This window comes from Anolis carolinensis, chromosome 1 (assembly GCF_035594765.1).
Source record: "Anolis carolinensis isolate JA03-04 chromosome 1, rAnoCar3.1.pri, whole genome shotgun sequence".
Taxonomy (NCBI): Eukaryota; Metazoa; Chordata; class Lepidosauria; order Squamata; family Dactyloidae; genus Anolis; species Anolis carolinensis.
The window spans coordinates 360,003,386-360,017,540 of NC_085841.1; the positions used below are offsets into that span (position 1 = coordinate 360,003,386).

At 40.9% G+C, this 14,155-nt stretch overlaps 1 protein-coding gene across 3 annotated transcripts in view; it reads right to left on the bottom strand.

Moving 5' to 3' along the window:
• Positions 1-10,737, bottom strand: part of otx2 (orthodenticle homeobox 2) — a 51,424-nt gene extending 40,687 nt beyond the window's left edge. Inside the window, exons 1-2 of one of the 3 annotated variants that reach the window (XM_062968644.1) lie at positions 10,509-10,737; positions 1,811-1,924 (exon numbers count right to left, since the gene is read on the bottom strand). The gene's annotated coding sequence lies outside the window, so the exon portion shown is untranslated. Of the gene's footprint in view, positions 1-1,810; positions 1,925-2,137; positions 2,367-10,508 lie in introns of those variants that run through there. The other 2 variants (XM_062968643.1, XM_062968642.1) reach the window with 2 other exon arrangements.
• Positions 10,738-14,155: the final 3,418 nt, after the last annotated feature.

The window sequence follows — 14,155 nt, forward strand, 5'->3', positions numbered from 1 at the left end:
CCTTGCCCAACCAATTTTTTTTTCTTGGTGTCTTTGTTTTTAGGCCTGTTCCTGGGGTTATTTGGAACAGCTCTTGGTCAACTTTAGTTTCGGTTTGTTCATTTGGGTTGCTGATGCCAAAAATTGCATGGATAGAGCACATCAGCTCTAGATTATGAAATATGGTTTTCTGTGGGAGTAGATGGCCACTACTGGATGACATATGATATGTTCTGTATCAGAAATTAGAGCTGATGTGGTCTATCAAATGCAATTTTCGGAATCAGCAACCTAAATAATCAAACCGAAACCAAAGTTGACAAAAAACTTAATTCCTAACCCTTTGGGTACTAATGTTGGAGAGTGGTCCCTGGTCAAAAAATGTTGGGAACCAGTGATTTATATCCTTTCCTTAAATGGTTTAGGGATCGAGTGTTTAGCATCCAAATTGGCAGCTCATTAAACCCCTCCTTTCCACGCTTTATCTCTTGCATTTCAATTAGAAGAAGGAGGAAATTTGTTATTGTAAAAAAAAAAAATCCCGGGGAAAAAGAAAACCAATTAACCCAAAGGGCCTGGATGGAGCCGAAGAGGCATTTTACAAAAATATTAGAAAATATTAGCAACGAATCCGTTCATGTGGGGAGGGGAGGAAAGGATGCAAGTTAGGAAACGGTAATGAGAACCCGTTTCTAATTGTACAGACTAAGAACTCTTCCAAAGGATTTTTAAAAAGACAAAAAGGGATATCAAAGAGGAAAGAAAGAAGCCCTACACAAAATTAACTTTCAAGGAATTGTCGAAGGTTTTGACCGGAATCACTAGGTTGCTGTGAGTTTTCCGGGCTGTGTGGCGATGCTCCAGAAGCATTCTTTCCTGAGGTTTCGCCTGCATCTATGGCAGGCGTCCTCAGAGGTTGCGAGGTGTGTTGGAAACTAGGCAAGTGGGGTTTATATATCTGTGGAATAATATCCAGGGTGGGAGAAAGAACTCAGGGTTTCAACAAAAAGGAGGAAACCATGAAATGAACAAAATCTGGCTACTAGTATTAAAAAACTAGGCAAGTGGGGTTCATGTATCCGTGGCAGAGAAGCCATTGAAACCCACAAGCATGTGGGCAATTTCATCAGAAACGAGGAAACCATGAAAACGAACAAAATATGGCTATTAAAAAAACTCTAAAATCAGGACAGTAAATAAAGAACTACTCTCAGAAAACAGAGGAATTCCAGACATGAATCAATCAGGGCTAACACCTCCCAACAAAGGATTACCCCAGGCAATAAGCAGGCAGACTTTGAAGCTGAAAGACTATTCCATGCTTTCAGCAAATGAAACATTCACACCTGCCTCAAACAGGCAAGAGTTCTTTCTCCCACCCTGGACATTATTCCACATAGATAGGTAGATAGATAGATAAAAACCCAGTTTGACTAGTTTCCAACAGACCTCACAACCTCTGAGGATGCTTGCCATAGATGTGGGAGAAACGTCAGGAGAGAATGCTTCTGGAACATGGCCGGGAAAACTCACAGCAAACCAACTTTCAAGGAGTTTGGTTTGGACTCCAAGGAAGGAAGGAAGAGAAAAACCCCAAGTTTTAAAGACATTAATTATTGGGTCCTAACCTCTCTCTCTCTCTTTGTGTGTGTGTGTATTATCTATCTATCTATCTATCTATCTATCTATCTATCTATCTATCTATCTATCTATCTATCTATCTATATAAATTTAAAAGCAGAAGGGAAAACATACTCGTTGTGCGCATATATAAATAATACCGGAGCTCCAACGCGACTCCTGCCTGGAGATGGAAGAAGTTTCTCCTTACCTTGAAAGAAGCGTCTTCTTGGGAAACCTTCCCGTTGGGAACGCAAGGAAAGGAACGCGTTGGCGTTATCCGGGCGGCGTTACCCCAAGGCCGGAGGGGTGTCGTCTTCCTCTCCTAGGAAAAGGAGAAACCACAAGGGAGAAGAAGGTTAGAAGAAGCCGGCCTCGGTCCTCCTCCTCCTCCCAAAGCTCTCCTTCTTCTTCAGAGAGAGAGAGAGAGAGAGCAAAGGCGCGCTCCTTCCCTCCTTTCCAAACCGAGAGCGAATTCATTAAAGAGGAGGGGAGAAAACTGGGAATTAAAGGGTTCGGGGAGAAAGCAAAGACCCACCCCCGCAGAAAGGGACCCCCAGCAGTCCCAGTGTCGCCCCCTTTTCCTTTCTTTCTCTGCTCGAAAGTGAAGGGGTGACTTTTGGGGAGACTCTGGGAGGAGGGCGCGCGTTGGCAGCAGCAGCAGGCTCTCTCTTTCTTTCTCTCCTTCTTTCTCTTTCTCTCTCTCTTTCTCTCTCTCGGCTTGGTTTGCTGCACCAGCCGCCTCTCCGGCAACTTTTTTGACGCCGACTCGCCAACCAATGGCAAGGAGGGAATGATTGACACCTCTAAGCCAAAAAGGGGGGGGGGGGAGTAAAAAAAAAAACAGACAACAGGGGAGGGGGAAAGGGAAAGGGAGCGAGGAAAACAGGGCGCAGCGTCTCCAGGGGAGTTTGTTTTTAAAAGGAGAATGTATGTGTGTGTATATTATATATATATGTGTGTGCATATACGGGTGCATATACACACACACACATATATATTATATACGCACGCAATATACACACACATACACTCATATATATTATACACACACACATATATACACACATATATATATACACAAGACAAATACACACAAACACACAAATTATACATATACACAAAATTTTATATATACATATACATACACACATAATATACACACATATACATTATATGCACACATATATATACACAAGACAAATACACACACAAACACACAAATTATATATACAGTAGAGTCTCACTTATCCAACATAAACAGGCCGGCAGAACGTTGGATAAGCGAATATGTTGAATAATGAGAGATTAAGGAGATGCCTATTAAACATCAAATAAGGTTATGATTTTACAAATTAAGAACCAAAACATCATGTTATACAACAAATTTGGCAGAAAAAGTAGTTCAATATGCAGTAATGCTATGTAGTAATTACTGTATTTACGAATTTCACACCAAAATATCATGATATATTGAAAACATTGACTACAAAAATGCGTTGGATAATCCAGAACGTTGGATAAGTGAGACTCTACTGTATACTGTATATACTGTATACACAAAATTATATACACACACACACACACACACATATATATATATACATACACACATAATATACGCATATACACGCATATATATTATATACACACATATACTCACATACACACATATATATTATGTACACCTATAATATACACACAGACAAATACACACACAAACACGAATTCATGCACACACGTATAAAATATGCATGTAGGCTACTGTTGTGTACACTAGTGTCCACTCACTCAGGCACACAGCTGAAAAAAACAACTCCAGCTAACACCTCCCAACAAAGGATTCCCCCAGGCAGGAATCAGCCAGGCTTTGAAGCTGCAAAGCTATTCAACACTAATCAAGGTGGTCAGTGGCAATATTTCACTTGTCTCCAACTGACAAGAGTTCTTTATCCCCACTTGCCTAGTTTCCAACAAACCTTACAACCCCTGAGGATGCCTGCCATGGATGAGGGCGAAAGGTCAGGAGAGAATGCTTCTGGAACATGGCCATACAGCCTGGAAAACCCACAGCAATCCAACTCCACTTACACTTTGTTTTCAACCATCTGAGGGCCCTTTCAAACAGGTCCTGTATCCCAGGATCTGAACCCAGGTTTTCTGCTTTAAACTAGATTATATGAGTACACACTGCCAGATAATCTGCCATAAACAGAAAACCTGGGATCAGATCCTAGGATATAGGGCCTGTCTGGAAGGGTCCCCAGGCTGAGAGAGTGTGACTCACCCAATTGGTTTCCCACCACCCAAAAGGGATTAGAACCTTGGTTTTTAGAATATTCCCAAACATCACATACACCACTTACAGTAGAGTCTCACTTATCCAACATTCTGGATTATCCAACGCATTTTTGGAGTCAATGTTTTCAATATATCATGATATTTTGGTGCTAAATTCATAAATACAGTAAATACTACATAGCATTACTGCGTATTGAACTACTTTTTCTGCCAAATTTGTTGTCTAACATGATGTTTTGGTGCTTAATTTGTAAAATCATAACCTAATTTGATGTTTAATAGGCTTTTCCTTAATGCCTCCTTATTATCCAACATATTCGCTTATCCAACATTCTGCTGGCCCGTTTATGTTGGATAAGTGAGACTCTACTGTATTTATATTCTTTGTTTATGAAGATTGTGTCCTGGTGTTTTGTTGGCATGGTTGGGTCAGAAGGGGTTTACTTTTCTTCTGAGGCTGAGAGAGTGAGACTCTCCCAAGGTCACTGAATGTGTTTCCATAACTGGTGTCTCCACATATCCACTAATGTGAGGATAGACATACATGTGTGTCTGAAGAGGTGTGTGTGCGCATATCTATGTCTCATATGCAGGAGTGGATACAAGCACATACACATACATATGAGTGTGATTGTCTCTTTCTCTGTGTCATATTCATACACATGTGGGTGTGGGCATATCCTTCTGAGTGTATGTTTTGGTGTGTGTGAATCTGCAAACAGAGAAACACACTAAAGGAAATATGAATATATGCACAAATGTGAGTGTAAATGTACCTATGTGCCTCATGAGCTGAGGTGTTTGTTTATACAGCATATACACAATTGGATATAAACATATATACATATATGTGAGTGTCAATGTATCTCTCTTTGTGCATGCCTATATATATATATATATATATATATATATATATATATATATCACACACATATTACAGGAATGTGTGCAGATATACCATAGCAATATGAATATATATGTCTATAATACACGTGTATATTTCCCATTACCACTAATGTCTATAGATAAGCCCAAATGTGAGTATGGATATATATATATATATCAATATGCATTACATATCCATGAATGTACAAACACATATACATCAACGTTGGTGTGAATTATGTGTGTATGTGTGTACAGCATATGCACAACTATGTAAACAAAGGCATATTTATTATATATTAATATATTATAAATATATTTATCATATTAAATACATCCATACAAATATGTATATGAATATGGATACCTCTTATGTATATAAGTGTATAGGAACACACAGAAGTGTGGTGATAGGTGTGTACAAATATGTGAATTTGCATATTTGTGTAGGCTTGTGTATATATGCACACATGCATATATGCACAAAAATGTTTGTGTGTGTAGTGTACACACACATATATATCTGGCTGTGTATTTGTTGCATTTGGTAGTTGAAACTCATTACTCTTTTCAGACTAGAGTTAACTCATGGAATCAATGGATGAGCAGTGTGTCTACACATAGATAAACATTCTTGTCCTGATAGTCCTGCCAACTGAATCCAGGCCATAAGTGTCTGTATAGCTTTCTAACTCTCTGCTACATATACCCAGGAAGTTCTGACTACACAGAAGGAATGGGGGACAAATGTTCCTCCACTTATTTCCCCACATTTCCAAAACCCACACTTCCCAGATAATTGGGGAGGGAGGTGACCCTGTGTGTTGTGGGACTGAGAAAGAAGAGATGGGGAAAGTAGAGAGAAAGAAGAGGCATGAGGGCTGGCAAGCAGCAGAATGCCAGGGAAGAGAGGAAGGAGTAAAACTGGGAAATGAAAGGGGGAAAAGTGGGCCTAGAGGGAGAAGTGGGACCTCCTTTGTAACTGCAGCCTCCAGGCAACTTGCAAGGAGGAGGTTGGAGAGGAGGAAGAAAGAAAGATAGGGAGTAGAAAGAGAGAATATTATTTTCCTCCTTTTCTTTTTCTTCCCTTCCTCCTGTTCTCTACTTCTTATTTCTCCTGCTCCTCTTGTTCTTCCTCCTCTTCCTCTTCCACCTCCTTTTCTTCTTTTTCACCATCCTTTTCTTCTTCCTCCCATCTTCTTCCGGATCCTCCTTCTCTTCTACTTTTTCATCATCATCAGATTACAAATTTTAAAAAACCCCAATTTAAGTTATCAAATGCTTTGTCTGCATCTATGACCACTAGTGCTGCTTTTCTTTCTTATGTTTATCCAGGGATTCAATTGTATCCAAGACTACTCTCAGATTGTGTTGTAGAAGGCTTTCATGGACGGGATCACAGGGTTGTTGTATGTTTTCTGGGTTGTATGGCCATGTTCCAGAAGTATTCTCGCCTGACGTTTGGCCTCATAACCTCTGAGGATGCCTACCATAGATGTGAGCAAAACGTCAGGAGAGAATACTTCTGGAACATGCCATACAGCCCAGAAAACATACAACAACCCTACTCTCAGATTGTCCTGAATATATCTTTTAGGAAGAATCTCTGATTCCTCTTCTTTCTGTCCAAGCTTTTCTTCCTCTTCCTATTCTTCCCTTCCAACTCTTGTTCTCCTTCTCCTCTTTCACCTTATCTTTTCCATCTGCATCCCATCCCGCTCTGTCTCCTTCCCCTCCTTTTCTTCCTTCTCTTCTTGCTCATCTCTACTTCCCTCCTACCCCCATTCATCATCATCACCATCATCATCCTCTTTCTCTCCTTCCTTCTCACTTGCATTTTTATTATTCTCCCCAAACCCTAAGTAAAGGCACAAACCCACCAGAAGAATGAAAGGAGTGGGATGTTGTGTGGAGCTGGGCTGAAATATTATTTATTTACTTATTTATGGCATTTATATACAGCTTTTCTCACTCCTGGGGGAGGGAGGACTCAAAGCGGTTCACATCAAATAAATGGCAAAATTAAATGCCTCAAATACAATAAAAACAATATATCAGGTATCTAAAAAACAATGACTTATGACTCTAAATAAGATCATGACAACTATAAACCATCAAAACATAGTCATCCTCTGCTCCATTATTGTTGTCATTCACCTAATGCTTGTTTGCATAGCCAAGTTTTGAGCTGCCTCCCAAGGCAAAGGCTACACTGGGGAACTGGGAGGCAAAGCGTCTTACAAAACCTAACATTTCAAACAAGAGAAAGGGAGGAAAGGCAGAGGAAGAATGGACAGTCCCCTCTTCAATCCTGCCTCCCATCCAAATTTTTCCAAATATATATATTTTTTACAATTTTGCTAGCTTTAGGCAAGTAGCTAGTTTCCACTGACTCCTTTAAACATTGTTTAAGGGAGTCCATTGTGTTTGTTCTATTCCAAGGGAACCTTGTAAACAAACAAACATTGCAAAGGAAGGACAATCTCTCTGGGTTGCTGTGAGTTTTCCGGGCTGTATGGCCATATTCCAGAAGCATTCTCTCCTGATGTTTCGCCCACATCAAAGCCTGGCTGATTCCTTCCTGAGGGAATCTTTTTGTTGGGAGGTGTTAATAAAATAATAATAACAACACTTTATTTATATTCTGCCCTATCTCTCCAGGGGGGGGGCTGTTAGCTGGCCCTGATTGTTTCATGTCTGGATTTCCCCTGTTTTCAGAGTGTTGTTCTTTATTTACTGTCCTGATTTTAGAGGGTTTTTTTTAATACTGGGAGCCAGATTTTGTTCATTTTCATGGTTTCCTCCTTTCTGTTGAAATTGTCCACATGCTTGTGGATTTCAATGGTTCCTCTGTGTAGTTTGGCTTGGTGGTTGTTAGAGTGGTCTAGCATTTCTGTGTTCTCGAATAATATTCTGTGTCCAGGTTGGTTCAAGTACTCTGCTATAACTGACTTCTCTGGTTGAATCAGTCTGCAGTGCCTTTCATGTTGTTTGGTTCGTGTTTGGGCAAAGCTGCATTTGGTAGACTTGTCCACAGCTGCATGGTGTATTGTAAACAACCTCTTTCTCCATCCATATATCCATTTATTTGTCCCTCCATCCAGCTATTTACCTTTTGCAGAACCCGGATCAAAATGAGAGGCATTTTCCCCCAAATAAGACCTCTGATCCCACCCTCTATGAAATTTTCCTTTATTATCTCATTTTTTTAGCCTTGCGGTAACTGCAAACTTCAGTGGAGTATTTAAAAAACAAAACAGCGTCAATTAGGACTCAAAGCAAAGGGATCGAAGGAAGGCAAAGACAGAAAGTGGGGCGATTTTGATTGTCTGCAGTCCTGAAAATCTGGGAACTCGAGGAACGTTTATTTCATGAACAGAGGGAACGAATCCTCATTTTGGGGGGCAATGTCTCCCATTTGGATGCTTAACCCATTGACCAAAACGCAAACCGAAGGGAGCTCAAGATCGTATTGAGCTGTGAAATAATTATTTCTACCAAAATTAGCTCATAAACGAGTTGGTTCCTCTTATAGAATAACACAACTGAACCCGCTTCTCCTTATCGTTTGCTTTTGAAAGTGGTAAAACTGGAGGGCCCTTGGGAGTAAGGTGTGGGCGGGTGTGCCTGAAATAACCAACAACGTAATGGTAAAATTACACCTAGTAGTAAAGTCGTAGTAAAGTAGTAGTAACCAACATAATTGCAAATCCATCTTTTTGTGTTGAAATTGAGTAATTTTAACCAAACAATCAAATCACTTCTTTTTCCCCCGACAAAGGCGTCGCCCACCCCACCCACAGTTGCAATTAACGAATTATAGCAAAGCCTTTTCGTTTAAGGGCGATTTCCAAAGCTATGACTTTCTCTTGTTTTCTTCCCTTTCTTTGCCTTTCTCCTCCCCTTTCCAAGGGAAGAATTCATTTAAGGAATACATCCACCTTTCTCCGTGACTGGAGAGGCTTGGGACTCGCATTCTTTCTTTGTCCAGTTTTTATTTTGAGAGGAAAAGTTAGAATTTTTATTCCTTAGGCATCACACCATCCATATTTAATTTTCTTTCCTCCTACAGTTCTGGCACTTTTCGGGGCTGGCGAAAAAGGGAAAATAACTGGAAAGGAGAGTGTGTTTTCCTGGGACTTTTGGCGACTATCTCGCTTTCTTGAGTCTTCGAGTCTTAAAGGAACCCAACTCTTCTATAAAAACCCAATCGCAATTACACCAAAGCTCTCCCAAACCAGACGACCCCATTCCGACGTTTAAAAAACGCGTTGAGAAATACATCTCTTCTCCCAAGAGAACAGCAACAGCACAACCCAGAAACAACTCTGGCTGGGATCTACAGCTACACATAATGCAGATTGAAACTGCATTGTATGGTCAGTGGAGAACGAGACCCATAGAATGCAATTTGACGGCACGGAAGTGCATTCTGTGGGTCTACACACTAACTATATAGTTTCAAACTGTATTTTGGGCAGTGCAGATCCAGCCTCTTGCCTCCCGCATTTCTCATCCCAAAGAAACTCAAGGCTTCCCTCGAAAACCCAACTCGAGTTGCCCCAAATATCCCCAAAACAGGGTTGCTGTGAGTTTTTCCGGGCTGTATGGCCATGTTCCAGAAGCATTCTCCACTGACGTTTCGCCCACATCTATGTGAGGTCTGTTGGAAACGAGACAAGTAGGGTTTATATATCTGTGGAAGGTTCATGCTATGAGAAAGAACTCTTGTCTGTTGGAGACCAGTGTAAATGTTGCAATAAATCACCTTGATTAACAATGAATGGCCTTTCAGCTTCAAAGCCTGGCTGCTTTGTGCCTGGGGGAATCCTTTGTTGGGAGGTGTTAGTTGATCCTGATTGTTTCCTGTCTGGACTTTCCCATTTTTCAGAACGTTGTTCTTTATCTACTGTTCTAATTTCAGAGTTTTTTTAAAATACTGGTAGCCAGGCTTAGAAGCTTTCCCCCAGTTAGGAAGCAGCCAGGCTTTGAAGCTGCAAGGCTACTCAATGCGAATCAAGGTGGCAATTGCAACATTCATACTTGCTTCAAACAGACAAGAGTTCTTTCTCTCCCCCCCCCCCCCCCTTCAGTTACTTAGTTTCCAACAGACCTCTCAACCTCTGGGGATGCCTGCCATAGATGAGGGCGAAACGTCAGGAGAGAATGCTTCTGGAACATGGCCATACAGCCTGGAAACACTCACAGCAATTCAATGATTCTGGCCATGAAAGGCTTCGATAACACATCGAACTGCATTACTTTGGACTATATCAGACATGGGCAAACTTTGGCCCTCCAGGTGTTTTGGACCGGCAGGCTGCTAGGAATTGTGGGAGTTGGAGTCCAAAACACCTGGAGGGCCAAAGTTTGCCCATGCCTGGACTATAAATACAGTTTAGATCCAGCCTCTTGCTTCTCGCGTTGCTCGCCCCAAAGGAACCCAAGTTTTCCCTCTAAAACCCAACTCGAATTGCTCCAAATAAAACCGCTTGACAAAGAAGCAGGTCTGGGTTAGGTCTCCTAAAACCCATAGAAATCAGCAGCAAAGCCCAGGAAAAACAAACCGAAAAAAGGGGGGAAACATTAAATAGGGGGTTGGGATGCAGGGAGAAGAAAGACAAAGGTCTAAGAAGTGAGGGGAAGGTCTGGAAGGAGAGTTCAGAGCCTAAAATAAAACCCACCCACCCACCCCTTCAAACCTGGGAGTAAATCAGGATCACCTTTGCAAGGAGGCTGGTTTGGGTCTCTCTGGTGAGGAGTGGGCTTCGGTGGGGATGGGAGCAGTCAGTCTTTCCTCGGAGGAGACTGGAGAGGCTTCTGGCCACACCAAAGCCCCAACTCCTCCTCCCTCTTTCCTTCTCCAATCTCCCCCTTCTTCTTCACTTCCCTCCCTTCCTCCGTTTTCTCCTTCGCCACCCCTCCCAAAACTTCGGCATCGTCTCCAATAATCCGTCCAGTGTCCAGGAAAATAAATAAAATTAAATCATGTTGTGGGAATCCTTGGGGTTCACCCAACCCCCCCCCCCCCTATTATAAGATTATTAAAATACCCGTTAATTCAGATGGTGTCTTTTTCTTTTAAAGGGAGGGGTCTTCTCTGGGCAAAGCAAGCCCGGGAGTGATTTGTGTGTGTGTTTGAGTGTGTCACGGTTTGGTAAATGTACCCCTTTAAGAGGCTTTGCCTAAATCCCCACGCACACCTTCAGCCAGATTTGAATACAGATTTCGGTGTGAAAAAAGCCCCGTCGCCGGCAAAATAAAAAAGAGACACAGAGAGGGAGAAATCCCCTTCTTTTCGTGGGGTTTCCAGGCACCAGGAGGCCCCAATCTCTCCATTGGGGGGAAAGGAGAGCCAAATAGTGGATTTCTACAAGGGAGAGGGTTGTGTAGACTCGAGGAAGGAATTAAACCCCGAACTAACAGATCAACGATTTGGTTCATCCTCCAATGGAAAAAAGTTGGGAAGTAGGAGAGTCAAATAGTGGATTTCTAAAAGGGAGAGGGTTGTGTAGACTCGAGGAAGGAATTAAACCCCGAACTAACAGATCAACGATTTGGTTCATCCTCCAATGGAAAAAAGTTGGGAAGTAGGAGAATCAAATAGTGGATTTCTAAAAGGGAAATGGTTGTGAAGACTCGAGGAAGAAATAAACACCCGAACTAACAGAACAACGATTTGGTTCATCTTCCAAAGGAAAAAAAAAAGTTGGGAAGTTTGTAAACAATTCTTTTTGTAAACCTGGGATGTGCTTGTTTGTTTCCCCATTCCCGACAGTTTTTATTTTTTGGCTACTTTATTCCTTGGAGGACCCCAACTGGGGAGAAGTAAGAAGAAGCCATTTCCACTCTCAAATATTCTGCGACCAGAAGTAACTTTGCTGCTGCTGGGGAACGACCACCTATTTTCCTCTCCTTCCTCCATCTGGATGTCAGTCTACAAGCCTGCTGTAAGTTACTTTTGCTTTGGAGAAATCTGTCCCTGGAGCTCCATCTCTCCAACACCCTTTCTCTTTCTCCCTCCCTCCCTTCTCTTTCTGTTTTTGTAGAAAAAGATGCGACTCCCCCTCCCCAAATATCCCGGACCAGCCCTGCAAGGTGTTTGGGTGGATTGAGAAAAGGCTCCAGGGATTTGGGGGGAGGAGAAGCTCGCCACCTGCCCACCCCTCCCTTCCCCACCTCCCCCTTTTCTACCTCCTTTTGCAACCCTTGCCATTCTCCTTTCCACTATCCCTACCCTCTCTTGTTGTTTTGCGTCTGATCTGAAACAGAAAAGAGAAGAAAAAGTGGGACTCCTGCGCCCCAGATTTTTTCCTCTGTGGCTCTTCTATGGCTCAGCCCAACACACAACCTTTTTAAGGGTCTGCACTTTCATCCCATGCCCTTGTTCCTTAGCTATCCCATTCCCTTGTTCTTGTTTACACTTTGGCCATGTTTGATGGCAGTTGTCACCATAGGTTATGGGGCGCTGTTCTGAGTGTAAATTGGGGTTTAATGTGCTGTTGGTTTTACTTTTTTGTATTGCACAGGGTGTTTGAAAAAGAACTCTCTAGTTTTGATGTGTTTTACATTAAAACTAGGGAGTTCTTTTTCAAACACCCTGTACTGTGTGTTTATTTTATGCGTTGCTTTTGCCACTTTGTGTCACATCTAAGCCACCCCATTCCCTTGGGGAGATGGGGGAGATGGAGTCGGGTACAAAAATAGTTACCGTATATACTCGAGTATAAGCCGAGGCACCTAATTTTACCACAAAAAAACTGGGAAAACATTGACTCCAGTATAAGCCGAGGGTGGTAAATTTCAGAAATAAAAATAGATACCAATAAAATTACATTAATCAAGGCATCAGTAGGTTAAATGTTTTTGAATACAGTAGAGTCTCACTTATCCAAGCTAAACGGGCCCGGCAGAAGCTTGGATAAGTGAATATCTTGGATAATAAGGAGGGATTAAGGAAAAGCCTATAAAACATCAAATTAGGTTATGATTTTACAAGTTAAGCACCAAAACTTGATGTTATACAACAAATTTGACAGAAAAAGTAGTTCAATACGCATTAATGTTATGTTGTAATTACTGTATTTATGAATTTAGCACCAAAATATCATCATATATTGAAAACATTGACTACAAAAATGGCTTGGATTATCCAGAGGCTTGGATAAGCGAGTGTTGGATAAGTTAGACTCTACTGTAGTTACCGTATATACTCAGTATAAGCCGACCCGAATATAAGCCGAGGCACCTAATTTTACCACAAAAAACTGGGAAAACATTGACTCCAGTATAAGCCGAGGGTGGTAAATTTCAGAAATAAAAATAGATACCAATAAAATTACATTAATTGAGGCATCAGTAGGTTAAATGTTTTTGAATATTTACATAAAGCTCAAATTTAAGATAAAACTGTCCAACTCTGATCAAATCATTATTCTCATCTTCTTCAATGTAAATGTGCTTATGTATCCTTTTAATAATAATAATAGAGTAAAATAATACATGTAATAATAAAAAGAGTAAAATAATAAATGCAATAATAATAATAATAAGGTCAGGGTGAAATAATAAATGTATTTATAATAATAAAAATAGAGTAAAATAAATGTAATAGTAGCAACAATAATAGAGAAAAATAATAAATGTACCATATATTCTATAAGCTGACCCAAATACAAGCCAACCAGGACCCTCACCCGAGTATAAGCCGAGGGGGGCTTTTTCAGTCTTAAAAAGAGGGCTGAAAATCTAGGCTTATACTGGCGTATATACAGTAATTTTTCATACACAACAAGATTAATCCACAGCAACCAAGATCACTATGCTGGTTGTAGTATTGGATCACATGTCAGGACACTTCCCAAGTGTCTAGGACAATAAGTATTATTATTATTATTATTATTATTATTATTATTATTATTATTATTATTATTATTGTATGACACAGCAAACAAGATAGATATGCTGGATTTCATATCACAAAATCACAAGTAGAACACTTCCCAAGTGTCTAGGACTGTGTGATGTATTTTCAGATGATGCCCGCAGATCCCAGTAGGGTGGCCTTTTGCAGTTATTTATTTATTTATCTATTTATTAGGGTCCAAAACCTTGCCACCTTTTCTTTGAATCCCAGCAACCCATTCTACTCTTAAGGCCCCCCTAAAGGACTCACAACCCCATTCCCTTGGGGAGATGGGGTACAAAATAAAGTTATTTTTGTTATTTTTTTAATACACAACAAGATTAGTACACAACAAATAAGATCACTATGCTGGCTGTTGTGTTGGATCACATGTCAGGACACTTCCCAAGTGTCTAGGACAATAATAATAACTCAGCCGCTGTCAGGACCTCAAGATTGAACTTC